Here is a 14,394-nt window from a genome sequence, read left to right as displayed (position 1 = left end):
ACAGGAACCTGGTTATCTGGAGGATCTGACCCCAAAACTCCCTCCTCCAGATGCTTCGTTCAGATGATGGAGCGCAGGGATGCGGGGACCGCTCCAGCCGCCCAGACGCCAGTGGCCCTCCCCTCCTGCGCACCGGATGCAACGAGCCCTGCTGTCCCCTGACACTCGATGAAGGGAGATATTTTATCTCAATATCTTACATTTTATTGAAGATGATTTAAAACGCGGAAGATAAAAAAAAAAAAACATGTGCACACACGTGTTACCAAATAGCCTAACTTGAGATAAAAATAATAATGGGTAGCCTAATATTTATCATCTATTGTGATTTAAATATATTTAAAAAAATAACAAAAGAAATGTATTAACAAACAAATTAATATAATACATTTGTTGCTTTAAAAATGTCACCATACCTCTAGCGTTTGATTTATTATACATACGGAAATCGAGAAGATTTTAGCATCACACTTAGCCAAACAAATCATAGGCTGAAACCCAAGGCCTGTATGATGGTAATTTAACAAACTCAAGGTTACAGGATTAGTTTTGTGTTGACAAAACCAAACCAATGTATTAAGGCTTTGTTGGTCCCATGATGCTGATCATCAGATTTCTCTGTCGGTCAACTCAGGATTTGATTTTTTTTTTTTTTTTTTTTTTTTTTTTTTTTTTTTTCTTTCAACTCAGGATTTGATCCTGAGTTCCAAGAGTTTAGCTATGACATCAGCAGTGAACAGCCAATCACACGCTGTGGAACTGAGATTCACTTCTCGCGAGAGAAGCAGTGAGATTAATTTCTATCTTCTGCAGAATATTACATGATTGAAAAATATTAAGAATTAAAAAAAAAAATACACAGCAAGAAGAAAAGCTGTCTGAAAGAGGACAACTTAAAGAAATAGTATACGTCAATGCAAGTAAAAGTTATGAAGTTAGTTTAGTTGATATATAGAGAAAATTGAACATTTAAGCTCAGTAAGCTTGTTTTTTAATAGTTTTATTTATTGATTTTAAAGCTTATTTATATGACTTTATGTAGGCTATTTATATTAATTTTAACAAAGAGCCTATTAACGATTTATTAACTAAAATGATAAATGTGTAATTGATTACAGGTTATTATTATTATTATTATTATAAATAAGCATTGTTAAAAGCCAGACGCTTTAGTCTTTAAAAACTATTTGCTGTGTAGTGACCTTTAATTTGGAGTAGAAACAGGGGGAGTGACTTTATTGCATTAGAAGTGTGTCACTTTACTCACAGCTGATTGGTCCAATTTCAGTTTGAGATCTCTTATCCAGAACATAACCTGCCCCAGAGCAGGTTAACCGTGGAGCACAGCTAAAATCCAAACTACTTTAATGGTACCTAAAACCCAGGAGTGGCACAAACTAAGCTTAAACAAATCTGGCTAGCCGGCTAAACCAGCTTCATGGTACAGACCCCTGGTCTGGGGTTCTGTAAAATAAGGAGTGGGGCGACATCCCCTCTGCACTCAAAGCATCTGTAACCACTCCGCTCCCTGCTGAGACTACGAGAGAGAGAAAAAGTGTGATCGTATTTCATGAACCGAGTGCAAAAAAAACCCAACAACCTTTGATTCAATTATGAGGTTTAAAACTTAATTTTGCTGACTTTTTATGCAATAGTTTGTGCTGAATTAGCGTGTCTGCTGGTAGCTATCTTAAAGGCACAAAATGTCATTTTTCTTCATTAGAGGTCGCTCATTCAAGACAAAGGCGATGCTTGAAGACGCCTCGATTTCACGGAGCTTTTATTAATCCTGCCTTCACGTGCTATCAGAAGTTTCCTACTTCCCACTTCAGAAGTCGTGATTACGAGCTTGTTGTGTTCAGGTGCTGAAAAAATGAAGGACGCCAGGTTCATACTTTTGTGCGTCTTGGGAAAATGTTATTTTAACACAATTTCAGTCATTTCCCGGTCCCAGAAAATCCTAGAACCACTGGCAAACACTAGCAGCACACCACAAAAGCATATTGTTTATAATCACAGTCACAATAAAGGCATAATGTAGACAAGGTAAGGCTGCTTAAAGACTAAAATGTTAATAGTTTTCAGCTATGCGTCCTATTGTATAGCTACACAATAGGATGTATGGCTAAAAACTATTAACATTTTAGTCTACATCTAGATAGTTAACTTGCTCACTATTCTGATTTTGTTTTAACTCCTACGGTGGCCGATTTAGTCCAAGATTAACATGGCAATCCCCCTCTTCTCATTCAACATGGTGTCATCGAGTGTTAAAATGCGAAAGGGGAAGCTTTAATCAGAACTTCGTGTACCATCTATTTCAGTACACACAGCTCGATAACTTTTATTTAACCTGGCAAGTCACTTCAGAACAAGTTCTTATTTTCAACAACAGCCTGAACAGTCAGTTTACAGGGTTAAAGACCACACTAACAACAGAATGCATTTAAGCAAAAAGTATACGCGAGACAAGCAATTTGACTATTTATTGACGATACCACTGCACTCACGTGTCACCGTTTAGGCAAAAGGTGAAATGAATCAAAATCAGCTCACTTGCACAAATACTCTTAGATCATGGTTTAGTTGATGACATGGAACATACAGCTCAGCCTCACAAAAAATAAATACATTGTTTCTGGAAATATAATTGTAACATATAATATACATATATATGATTTTGACAGGACCAGCAGAGAAGGCCCTGATGGCCCTAACAGCCCACCACTGACTGACTCACCCATATCGTTCCACACCAGTAAGACCTCCATTCATCTTCGGAACACCTAAGATATTTTATATTTATTCTGACAGCGTATCTAAGTGTATGCACACTATACTGTCCATGTAGCCTGACAAGCCAGACCCAAATCAAAATGTTTGGTCTGGGAACTCCCCAATCACAGGGCTCAATCCTAGGGGCGGGATAAACGGCTGTCTTTCAAACTCCCTCTGCACGCGATAGGATAGCGCTACACCAACCAGAGCAACGTGAAGCAGAGCTAGTTTAAAGCAGATTAAACTTTTGCCGTATCTAGTCGGCAAAACTCCGAGCACATCATGCCTTTTTAAGAATGACTTCAGTGCCGTTATTTGTTCTTTTCTCAGAGAAAAGCTTAACTCCAAGTCTTCCAGAGTCGCGGTAGTGTTGATATGCCATGGATTAAATGTAATACCTAAGGTGACCAGCAGAGGGAACTATCTAGGTATAGGACCACGGGATAGGAGAAAGAGTGTAGAAAGAGGTTTGGAGTGTTGTTGTTGGTTCGGACATTAAAGTTTGAGTGCAAGCTCAGAGTGAATAAAAAACCTTAATCTTTAAGTCTCATCTTTTAGACCAGAATAACACAGCAGTCAAAGCTGATTTGAAAGACCGCCGTTCACCAGCCTCTGTGTTTACTAGTAGCACGCAAGTGCAACTCTACCGTCACTATTTTAATGTAGCGGTGTGTTATATGCGTTGTGTTATCTGCTGTAGAAATCATTCTCAAACTCTTTCGTCTCATCGAGTCCTTTCTATTGATCTGGTGTAACAGAGGCATATATGAGGACTCGTGCAGCAATTAGAACAGCGTGCGGCAGCAATGCACGATGCTGAGAAAGATAAAGATTAAACTTAAAGAGAGAAGATAAAGTAATGAAGCATATGATTACACATCACAGAGGGGCAACCATACATGTATATTGTGTAAACTAATCAATTACACGATTTGCGGTTACCACATAAACTTATGCGACCTACCGCTGTGATATCTCATGGAGCAGCAACGTGCGCCCACCCCCCAAATCAGCATGGCGGTCAGAAAGATAAAGGAGAACCCAAAAATGGTTATGACAAGTGGAATCACAATATTCTTAAAGCACACCTGCTACATTAAGCCCCGCCCACCGACTCCGTACACGATGTGATTGGCCTGACCAAGTTTGGTTTTTACAGCTCAGAACTGTATTGAGAGTTGCTAGACAACACTCGCAGCAGATTAGATTTGCTGCCGCTAGGGTGTGTCTAGATTTCTAGGCTACTGTCCATGTCCAGAAAGGGAATAAAAACATATAAGTAGTCCATACGTGACATCAGTTAGTAAATTGAAAATACATTTTGCTCCAAGAATAGCAAAAACTTAGCCTAGAAATCTAGACGCACCCTAGCGGCAGCAAATTTAATCTGCCCGCGAGTGTCGTCTAGGAACTCTCAATACCCTTCTGAGCTGTATTCCTCACAATCTGGACGGGCCAATCACATCGTGTATAGAGTCGGCGGGCGGGGCCATAATGACGACGGCCGAGTTGCGTTTGCGTGCTTCTGTTGTCTAGTAAACACAGAAACTGGCGGACGGCGGCGGTCTTTCGAATCAGCTTTGACCGCGACTCTGGAAGACTTGGAGTTAAGCTTTTCTCTGAGAAAAGAACAAAGAACGGCACTGAAGTCATTCTTAAAAAGGGAAGATGTGTTCGAAGTCTAGCCGACCGGATACGGTGAATGTTTAATCTATTAAGGAGCTCTGTTTCACCTTCGTTGCTCTGGTTGGTTGTAGTGCTATCCTATCGCGTGCAGAGGGAGTTTGAAAGACAACCGTTTATCCCGCCCCTCAGATTGAGCCCTGTCAATGGTGAGTTTCCACACCAAACATCTTGATGTGGGTCTGGCTTGTCAGGCTAACAAAAACTACGACTTTATTCAGCATTATCTTCTCTTCCGCTTCTCTTCCAAACCTCAAATAAATATTGATACGGTCATGAATCAGTGTATTGATTCATGATTCGCTGAAATCACATGACATTGGCAGTCCGAATCATGAATCAATAAGCTGATTCATGACCGCATGAATCTTTATTTGAGGTTTGGAAGAGAAGCGGAAGAGAAGACAATGCTGAATAAAGTCGTAGTTTTTGTGATTTTAGGACCAAAATGTATTTTCGATGCTTCAAGAGAATATAATGAACTAACTGATGTAACATATGGACTACTTTGATGATGTTTTTATTCCCTTTCTGAATGGAGGTCTTGCGGGAGTGGAACGACATTAGGGTAAGTCATTAATGACATCGATTTCATTTTTGGGTGAACTAACCTTTTAAGACTTAATGTGTTTACGTAAATAGGCTACTTTTCTGAGGATTTGTCTGTTTATTTAGGTGAGATGTTTTGTGTCGTCACGCTTTTTCAGTCTGCTGTTCTAGCTCACACAGTTTTTGAACGTTTGATGAGACACGCAACAAGTGTAGCCTATATTTATGTCCGGCCGGGTAGATCAGCACGTTAGCTACGTTACAGTTCAGCGCAGGGCATCTTCCTGACTGGATCTTTTCCCAATTCATCTTGTTTTTATTTGTTACCGATAGGTTTGTCATAGTTTTTGTCATTAATTTATACTCACCCTTTTTGGCAGTCTTTTTAATTAGCCTATATTCAATATTCTGCGACAATGACCCAAGCGCCTGCGTTCTCTTCCTCTCTCCAGTTAACACATTCAGGGAAGGAGAATCACAGAAGTGGTGCTTTTTACAATATTGGGGCTTCAGTTTGGTTTAGATCATTTTTATTTGGGGGGATTCAAATGCCTATGGGCGTTAAAGTCGAAACGGCATGACATCATATTTATCAGATGAAATGTTTGTTGTTTATCAGATGTAATTTTTTTTTAAATGTTCACCTTTTAATGTAATAAATATGACCTTTTTGATCCTTTTTGTGTGCAATATTTATAATTACAAAAAAAAAAAAAAAAATTCTTGCTAGAGGTGACGTGTCGACCCAGTGGCTGTTCATCAGTTGAAAGAAAAAAAATTTTTTTCTGTTTTTGGAGCTGTGCCAACCTTCCCTTCTTAAAAAAAAAATGTTTTTCTTCCTAATTGAGCACTCATTGAGCTTTTTTGCCTTGAATCTTTGTGCAATATTACCATTGCATATAATAAATATATTACACTCTTGAAGAAATAAAAGGTTAACTAGTATTTACAATTACTCAAATGTGTTTTGAAACATTTATTAAATCAGCTAATTATTTTTTGAATTCATTCATTCAAAGTTTATAATATCCAAAGTCATATGACAGTATGAAATAACATCAATGGAATAATGAGAATTATGTAAAGACTGAAAAAAGGAGGGTTCAACAAATTACAATGCGTTTCAATGATGAAAATCCTCATCCAAACCCAAGCATGTCTTCCTAAAGGATGCAATGATCACAGTCACGTATCATAGTAGTGTAATCAGCAGAAGAGAGGTTTCATAAACAAACAAAAGGTTATTTTTGTCTTCACCAGAACAATTCAGTACGTCAGTAGTTTGACTCACCTGCTCTAAAAAATTAGAGCTCAGCATGTTTGCGTGCAGAAAACAATAGCTGTGGTTTCTGCTCCCTGGAATGCTTCCTCATATCACGATATCATATCTGCTGACTAACGTGACTAATTAAATGAATCAATACAAAAACATCAAAACATTTCATACTATTTCAGCTTTTCTACTTCGAATCTTCACATTTCATTTAAGGTGTTACTTGCCATTTCAAGTATTTGTGAAATGTATTAGCAATTCCTGAGCCAGTTCATTTTTTCAGTGTAATGCTGACAAAATTACATAGGCTTTATTAGTTTGTATGGTGTGCAGGGGCGTAGCACCAAATTTTGGGCCCTGGGTACAAACCATCTTGCTGGGCCCCCGTACCATGTATGTGTATGTATAGAAAACTGACTTCTAAGGCCCCCCCCTGCCTCGGGCCCTGGTTACTCAGTACCCTTTATCCCCCCAGTCCCACGCCCCTGATGGTGTGCCTTAGCAACACACAAAGGTCATGGAAACATCCAGGTATACTGATAAAAGTAACTTTCCTTAAACAGATGGAAGAAAAAGTAATAATGTACAAGGATAACATGACTGATAAGAGTTCTGTAGTGCAATTTATGGGCTTTCAAGGTCAGAGCAGCTCTCATATCAATCAGAACGCTCTCTAAAGGTGCGTGGCTTCTCCATTGATGTAAATAGGAGCACATCTACTTCTCTGTGTATACACTGTGTCTTCAATTACTCCAATTACTCTATGACCTATATTAGATGTTTTTATTATGCTCCTCTGTGAAGCACGTCTGCTTTCTGGCAGTGACTGAGTACAATTTAAATGGGTTTATCTGGTGGTAATGGTTTATTTAACTGGAAAAATAAAATGAAAACAACATCAATCACAGCACAGAGCATTCAAGCATGCAGAATCCATGATGCGAGACCTTATCTTCAAAGTCAAAGGTAGAGAAAATTTTATCCTTATCTTTAAAAATAAAAAGCCGTGTCCCCATGAGTTTGGACATCCTGGAAATTGGCCATTTTGGGAACCAAAATAAAGTTTTTGTGGGGAAGATTATCAGTGAATAACATCATTTCAGTCTGTTTTTCACACCAGTGTTATTATCTAAATGAAGGTATGTTTACACATGTATGCTTTATCTTTGCAGTTTTTTTGTGTACAGACGACAGCATAACAGCAGAGAGTACAACCCGTTCACACTGTTCATCTGTGAAAACTACTAAAAACGCTGTATATTATTAATGTCAGGCCAGTTGGTGATGTCACTTTGTAAAGAAACTTTCACATTTTCACATATTTTGTAGTTTACACAGAGATTATGACAGTATTGTTTTCAAAATCCTGTTTTCAAAAGTTTGAGTTTTCAGGCCCCCAAAACATGTAAATGAATGACCTAAACTGCATAAACAGTTTTTGTTGTGTAAATCCCCCCAAAACAAAAACTTTTTGTTTACTTTTTATTTTATTTAGTTTAACTTGATGTACTAAAACAACTAAAACTGAAATAAAAATGAATACAAAATGTTTAGGCATATTTAAAAACTAAATAAAAATGACATAAACACAGAATTAGCCCACTAAACCTTTAAAATGAAAAAGTAAAATAGAAAAATAGAAAGGTTAATAAAAAAAAACCTATAATATGATACTAAAATAATAGAGTTTCACAGTTATTGTATGGATTCGGATAATTTGGATATTAGTGGATCAATATGCAAAACTTATTATCCTGCTTATATAAAATATTCTTTATAAAATATTCTTATATTAAATGTATCCTTATGATTTGGAATATAGTGAATCAACATACAAATCTATCAGATATTTTCCCAAATTTCCTTATATTGTAATATTATACTTTTCTTTTCGGAATTGGAATATAGCGGATCAACATAGTACAAAACTGTCAAGTTGTATCCTCATATTGGAGTATTATTCTTATAATTTGGAACATAGTGGGTTGACATACAAAACTATCAGATATTATCCTGCTTATAAATATTCTTTGTAAAATATTCTTATATTAAAATATATCCTTACGATTTGGAATATAGTGAATCGACATACAAATCTATCAGATATTTTCCTTACATTGTTATATACTTATGATTTGGAATGTAATGGATTGACATACAAAACTGTCAAATATTATCCTTGTATATTAATATTAGTATTATATATATATATATATATATATATATATATATATATATATATATATATATATATATATATATATATATATATATAATATAATATTATACTTATGATTTGGAATACAGTGAATCACCATACAAAACTGTCAAATTTTTATCTTCATATTGGAGTATTATTCTTATAATTTGGAATATAGTGGGTCGACATACAATATAAGGAAAATATCTGATAGTTTTGTATTATTATCCTTATGATCTGAAATAAAGTGAATCGACATATTATATATGATCAGATTAGATTTGCACAAGTCATATACTTTTATAGTGCTTTATTTGCTTTTTCTGAAGCTCAACAATATAAAAAAAAAACTCCTCTCAGTAGCAACAAAGGCCACCAGCTGTAATCTGGTTTGCCACCAACTGCGAGATTTGTGATCTGCATGTTCCCTTCGAGAGACCTCCACACCTCTGACCTTATCAGCAATGAGGGAAACTGGCAAGCATGGCTAGCACCTCAGTGCTTGATAGCAGGTCACAGAGGCAATGCATGGTCTCATGCAAAGGTCCTCTGGGCCTCTGGGAATGTAGTCCACCCATTTAGGACTTCATATCAGCGTGATAATCGGCCCCACTCATTTTCTTTCATTATGAGGGAGCATGTATTTTCAAAGCTGGGCACTGGGAGATAAAAAGAAGTTGTTAGTTGTCTTTTCCAACCCTTCTCTAGTGCATGTTCGGTCTTTATAACGTCTCTTAGGTCAGAACAGGATCCCATTAAAGCTCGGATGATCTGCAGTACATCACTAGAGTAAAGGAAATTCCCTTTTAAGCCCCTCAAAACAATGAGCCCACACCCACCAGTTTAGGGATGCCACACGACGCCATCTCCCAGAAGCGTAGACCAGCATCTGTTCCCGTCTTTGTCCTTCTCTGGGCCTAGTAAACAAACAATAGTTGCAAAGACAATGGGGTGTTAGTCTGGAGCCAGTAGCGTAGTGCTGACATATAATAAAAACACGCTAGTAAGGAACGCACATGCAAACACGCACACAGGCGCTCAGGTTGTTATTGTCTGAGACAGCTTTGCTGGGCGTGAACAGATGCTTCAGGAAGATTCGCGACATCTGTGGCATTGTGCTGTGTGATAAAACTGCACATTTTAGAGTGGCCTTTTATTGTGGCCAGTCTAAGGCACACCTGTGCAATAATCACGCTGTCTAATCAGCATCTTGATGAGCCACAACTGTGAGGTGGATGGATTATTTCGGCAAAGGAGAAGTGCTCACTAACACAGATCTATCTATCTATCTATCTATCTATCTATCTATCTATCTATCTATCTATCTATCTATCTATCTATCTATCTATCTATCTATCTATCTATCTATCTATCTATCTATCTATCTATCTATCTATCTATCTATCTATCTATCTATCTATCTATCTGTCTATCTGTCTGTCTATCTGTCTGTCCGTCCGTCCGTCCGTCTGTCTATTGCAACATTTTCAGTGCTTAGGCCACTTCTTCACTCCAGCTAGGTGATCAGATGCAGTGCTTTTTCAGTGTTTTTTTGTTGTTTTTTTGATGTGCACAAGTGACACAATGATGTGAGTATTGAACAGGTAGTTTTGAGAATTTCAATTCTGATCTGAGAAATGTACCAAAGCGACTGAGAAAAACTGTAAGATGTAACTTACAATTGACAATAATTGTCAACAAAACTTTAGCCATAGTTTCCATCAGAACATCCCTCCAGAGTAAACTGTTATATTGACAACATGACTAAACAATCTGACTGTCTTATCTGTACACAATGACACAAGGGCTTGTCATTCTGATGGCACTGACATGTTCATTGACACAGATATTTACTTTTGAGAGATGAACTAAGGATTTTGAGTGAGAGAGTGGCGTTTGCAGGTTATCCATGTTGTGTTGCTATTAAATTGTTTTGAGAAATGCACTTACTGTTTTGCAAATTGTGAGTTTGATTCAAGAAAAAACTGTAACCTAAATTCCCTTAGGTTAAAAAACCCTCCACAGGCTTGTGTTCTGCAAGAGAACGACGCTTGTGGTGCCACCCTAGAGGCACAAAATCACTTTCAAGGACCTTTACCTTGACTGTTCCAAGCTGGTGAAATGACCTGGCCATCTCAACCTGAGCTGCTTAACTCGAGTCTGTAGCCATTTTTTAAGAAACTGCTGAAGATGCATCTTTTTTGGCAACACTTTATCCATTAATATTACACATACTATTTTTTATGTATCTATCTATATATCTATTATGTGTTGGTCTGTCATTTATATATCTTGCTATGTGTGCTGAGCTAGACTAACTAGGAATTGTCTCAGCACTTGCCCCTTTTGTTTACCGCTTTAGATCTAAGTGCAATCCCAAATAACTCCTAAAAGCTCCTAAAAGTCATTACTTCAATACTCAATAAGAGCAGGACATTCTCCAAATCTTCTCCTTGTCATGAGAGTAAATTATGGGGAAAAAGCAAAGTATACACAATTAAAACAATGCTTTGAAGACATTAACAGTAGCCTAAAGATTTACAATTAATTTATTTTAATTTTTTTGCCCATCTAAATTATAAAGGATATGAAAAATACACTTTGAAGTTGAAAATAGACAAGATGGCTATATATAGTTTCCTAGTACGTGTTTTCCTATAGTCATTTGTGTATTAGAGGAAGGAAGGTGTCCCATCTTACTACAGTGTTCTACTGACGTCCAACAGACAGTCAAGGACAAAATATCAATCTTATAAGAGTAAGCACCTTTAGTGATATAAATTATTGTAATGCGGTAAGGAACATTCTTCTGTTTATGATATTATACAGCTAATGTTAGACCTATAATGAAGTATAGGTCTAATATATCGATATATGATATTGATGTCATATCCGGGAGATAAGTCAGTAAATTCGTGTAAAATCACAGGCTTCGCTTATCCCGTGCGAATGCGCCACATGAAAATCAGATGTGGGGAGATAATTTCTAAATCACACGAGATAATACTAATCTTGTGCGAATAGGGCTAAAGTCGTGAGCCGTGGTTTGAAGTCATAACTCACAGGCTCAAAAAGCTCCCTAACACTTGTTACGGCTTTATGTTGATTGCATGTTAATATCCATATAGCATTTGTAAAAAGTTGATGTTTTTAGAATAAAGCTTGTTCCTCTGACGTGAATGTCGCAGCAGCTGCTCCTCTCTGCGATACTGTATGAGCATTAGTGTGTACCCTACTATATAGTCAAAACAAAGGTGGGGTGTCCACCCAGCATCTGATTTAATGTAAAGACTCGTCTTGTCACTCAGGTGAAGATAATCATTCAGACAATAGCAGGAAGACGGCAGCATGTCAGCAACAGTAAATAAAACCATATGAATAAATACGAGCAGACCTAGAAGCGTGTAAATACAGAGCTAACAATAAGATGTGGCAGACTGGATGTGATGTTGCTAATAATAGTTCAGCGCCTTTATTATTGATGGCATGCTGGCAGATATTTGATGCAAACAGGCAATTCTTGAATAGAATACTTTCTGAGAATGTGCTCCAGTGTCAGTTGACAGTTTTTAGAAGAAAAAATAACGAAACGGGAAAAACTTTTATCTTTTTACAACAACAGGGCAATTTTGACATTGACAAATTTGACATTTTTTGTTCTTCTGGCTTTCTCTTTTGGTCACTTGTATACATGACTAGTACAAGGTCATCCAATCAATTTAATAATATAACAAAAGCTTTTTGTAAATAAATAATAATAATAATAAAAATAGTCATCAATATACATTTTTAAAATAAATTCCACGTCTAATCATGGAGTGGGGGGAGGGGGGTATTTATTTTGGTAAGGGAATATATTTAGTTTATCTTTAAACAGAGGCAGATTTCATTCACTATATTAGAATTGACTCCAAAAATGTAAGTAATGACTTTTAGCAACTTCTGACTGGCATGTTGACATATTTAGTCGTTTTTTGTGAATGCACGTATGGACGGACGGACGGACGGACGGACGGACGGACGGACGGACAGACAGATAGACAGATAGATAGATAGATAGATAGATAGATAGATAGATAGATAGATAGATAGATAGATAGATAGATAGATAGATAGATAGATAGATAGATAGATAGATAGATAGATAGAACAAATAATGTAGCCTATACCATCATAAAATACAATACAAAGGCATTCTCAGCTGAAGGGAATATTTGCACAAAGCACCAACTTATTGTGCCTCCGTCGGTTCAAAGTCTCCAGCTAGAAATGGCTTACTGTACAGCTGGCAAATACTTTTTTTGTCCTTGAGTATACAGTGTTTCTACTGATAAACCTGTGACCTGGTGAAAGTCCTCTGTGCTGGTACTTCTTTAGACTCGCATTAGCCTTCATTTAAAGAAAGAGCAAACTAGAAAAAACAAGGCCCTCAATGCAATGTACTGGTTTCTTCAGAGGCCACCCACATGTCCAGGCAGAGAGATCTCAGAATAGCAAAGAAAAATAAACTTAATTGGCTTGATCAGGAAACTACAGCACTTTGACACATGCTGACCCAGATAACAACACAAAAACAACAGCCCTGAAATAACACTCGCTCAATTTCTCTCTGCTTTTTGTTTTTAAATTGGCAACTGCAGCATGTTTTTGTTGTAATTATTATTATTATTATAACAAAAACTTATTATAAAAATTTGTGTAGGTTTGATAAGCCTAAAAAAGGGGTTGGGTTTAACTTTAGCCCTTTGATGCATGCACAAATACAAAAATGTTCAAAATGATGTATTTTTGAGAGAATGCATTTTTGTTTATTACAACACAAGATGTAAATATTCCTGATGAACATCCCCGTTTTCATCAGCCATTTTTGAATGTTTTATTGTACTGAGAAAAACAATGGCTGCATCCAAAATGTGAGTGTAGTATGAATGAAATCCAGGCACACTACATCCAGCATGCTGGCATCATGTAAACTGCCAGCGTCACTTGCGTCGCTTCACTGCTATTCATAAATCCTCTCCCCATGGGACAGTACTGAGTGCACACTTCAGAATACTTCAGCCTACTCTTTTATCAGTATTGTGATTTCAGACATGTTTATTTTGTCACATACTTAATCATCCCATTCTTATTCCATATAATATGGAGTTGGCCCACCTTTTGCAGCTATAACAGCTTCAACTCTTCTGGGAAGACTTTCCACAAGGTTTAGGAGTGTGTTGATGGGAATCTTTGACCATTCTTCAAGAAGCGCATTTTTAGAGGTCAGGCACTGATGTTGGACGAGGCGGCCTGGCTTAGTCTCCACTCTAATTGATCTATCGGGTTGAGGTCAGGACTCAAGTTCCTCCACACCAAACTCGCTCATCCATGTCTTTATGGACTTTGCTTTGTGCACTAGTGTGCAGCCATGTTGGAACAGGAAGAGGCCATCGCAACATTTCCCACAAAGTTGGGAGCATGACATTTTCCAAAATGTCTTGGTATGTGGAACCATTAAGACTTACTTTTACTGGAACTAAGGGGCCAACCCTGAAAAACAACCCCACACCATAACCCCTCCACCAAACTTTACACTTGGCACAATGCGGTCAGGCAAGTACTGTTCTCCTGGCAACTGCCAAACCCAGACTCTTCAATTGGATTTCCAGACAGCGAATATGCCTCCACTGTTGTAGAGTCCAGTGGCGGTGTGCCTTACAACTCTACATCTGACACATCTGGTTACATCTGGTGATGTAAACTGACGAATTGGACGACATCAGCCCCGTTTCCTCGAAATTACCCAGAACAATTTGTACCAGGAACTTTTTTTACAGGAACTTTTATTCCCCCAGACTGCTTATTTGACAGTTTTGATGACTTTACTATTATTCTAAAATATGATAAATCGCAATTAAGAAAGAATAAT

The 14,394-nt window shown here is 37.4% G+C and overlaps 1 long non-coding RNA gene across 1 annotated transcript; it reads right to left on the bottom strand.

The window, feature by feature from the left end:
- Positions 1-8,774: 8,774 nt before the first annotated feature.
- Positions 8,775-9,593, bottom strand: LOC137083591 (uncharacterized). The gene is made up of 3 exons (XR_010906535.1): positions 9,500-9,593; positions 9,323-9,400; positions 8,775-9,142 (listed from the first exon to the last, which is right to left on the bottom strand). It is a non-coding gene; the product is annotated as an uncharacterized lncRNA (long non-coding RNA).
- Between the last annotated feature and the right edge of the window lie 4,801 nt (positions 9,594-14,394).

This window comes from Pseudorasbora parva, chromosome 7 (genome assembly GCF_024679245.1).
Source record: "Pseudorasbora parva isolate DD20220531a chromosome 7, ASM2467924v1, whole genome shotgun sequence".
Classification (NCBI taxonomy): Eukaryota; Metazoa; Chordata; class Actinopteri; order Cypriniformes; family Gobionidae; genus Pseudorasbora; species Pseudorasbora parva.
Note: the sequence above shows the minus strand (reverse complement) of the source record. Positions and strands in the feature narration are given on the sequence as shown.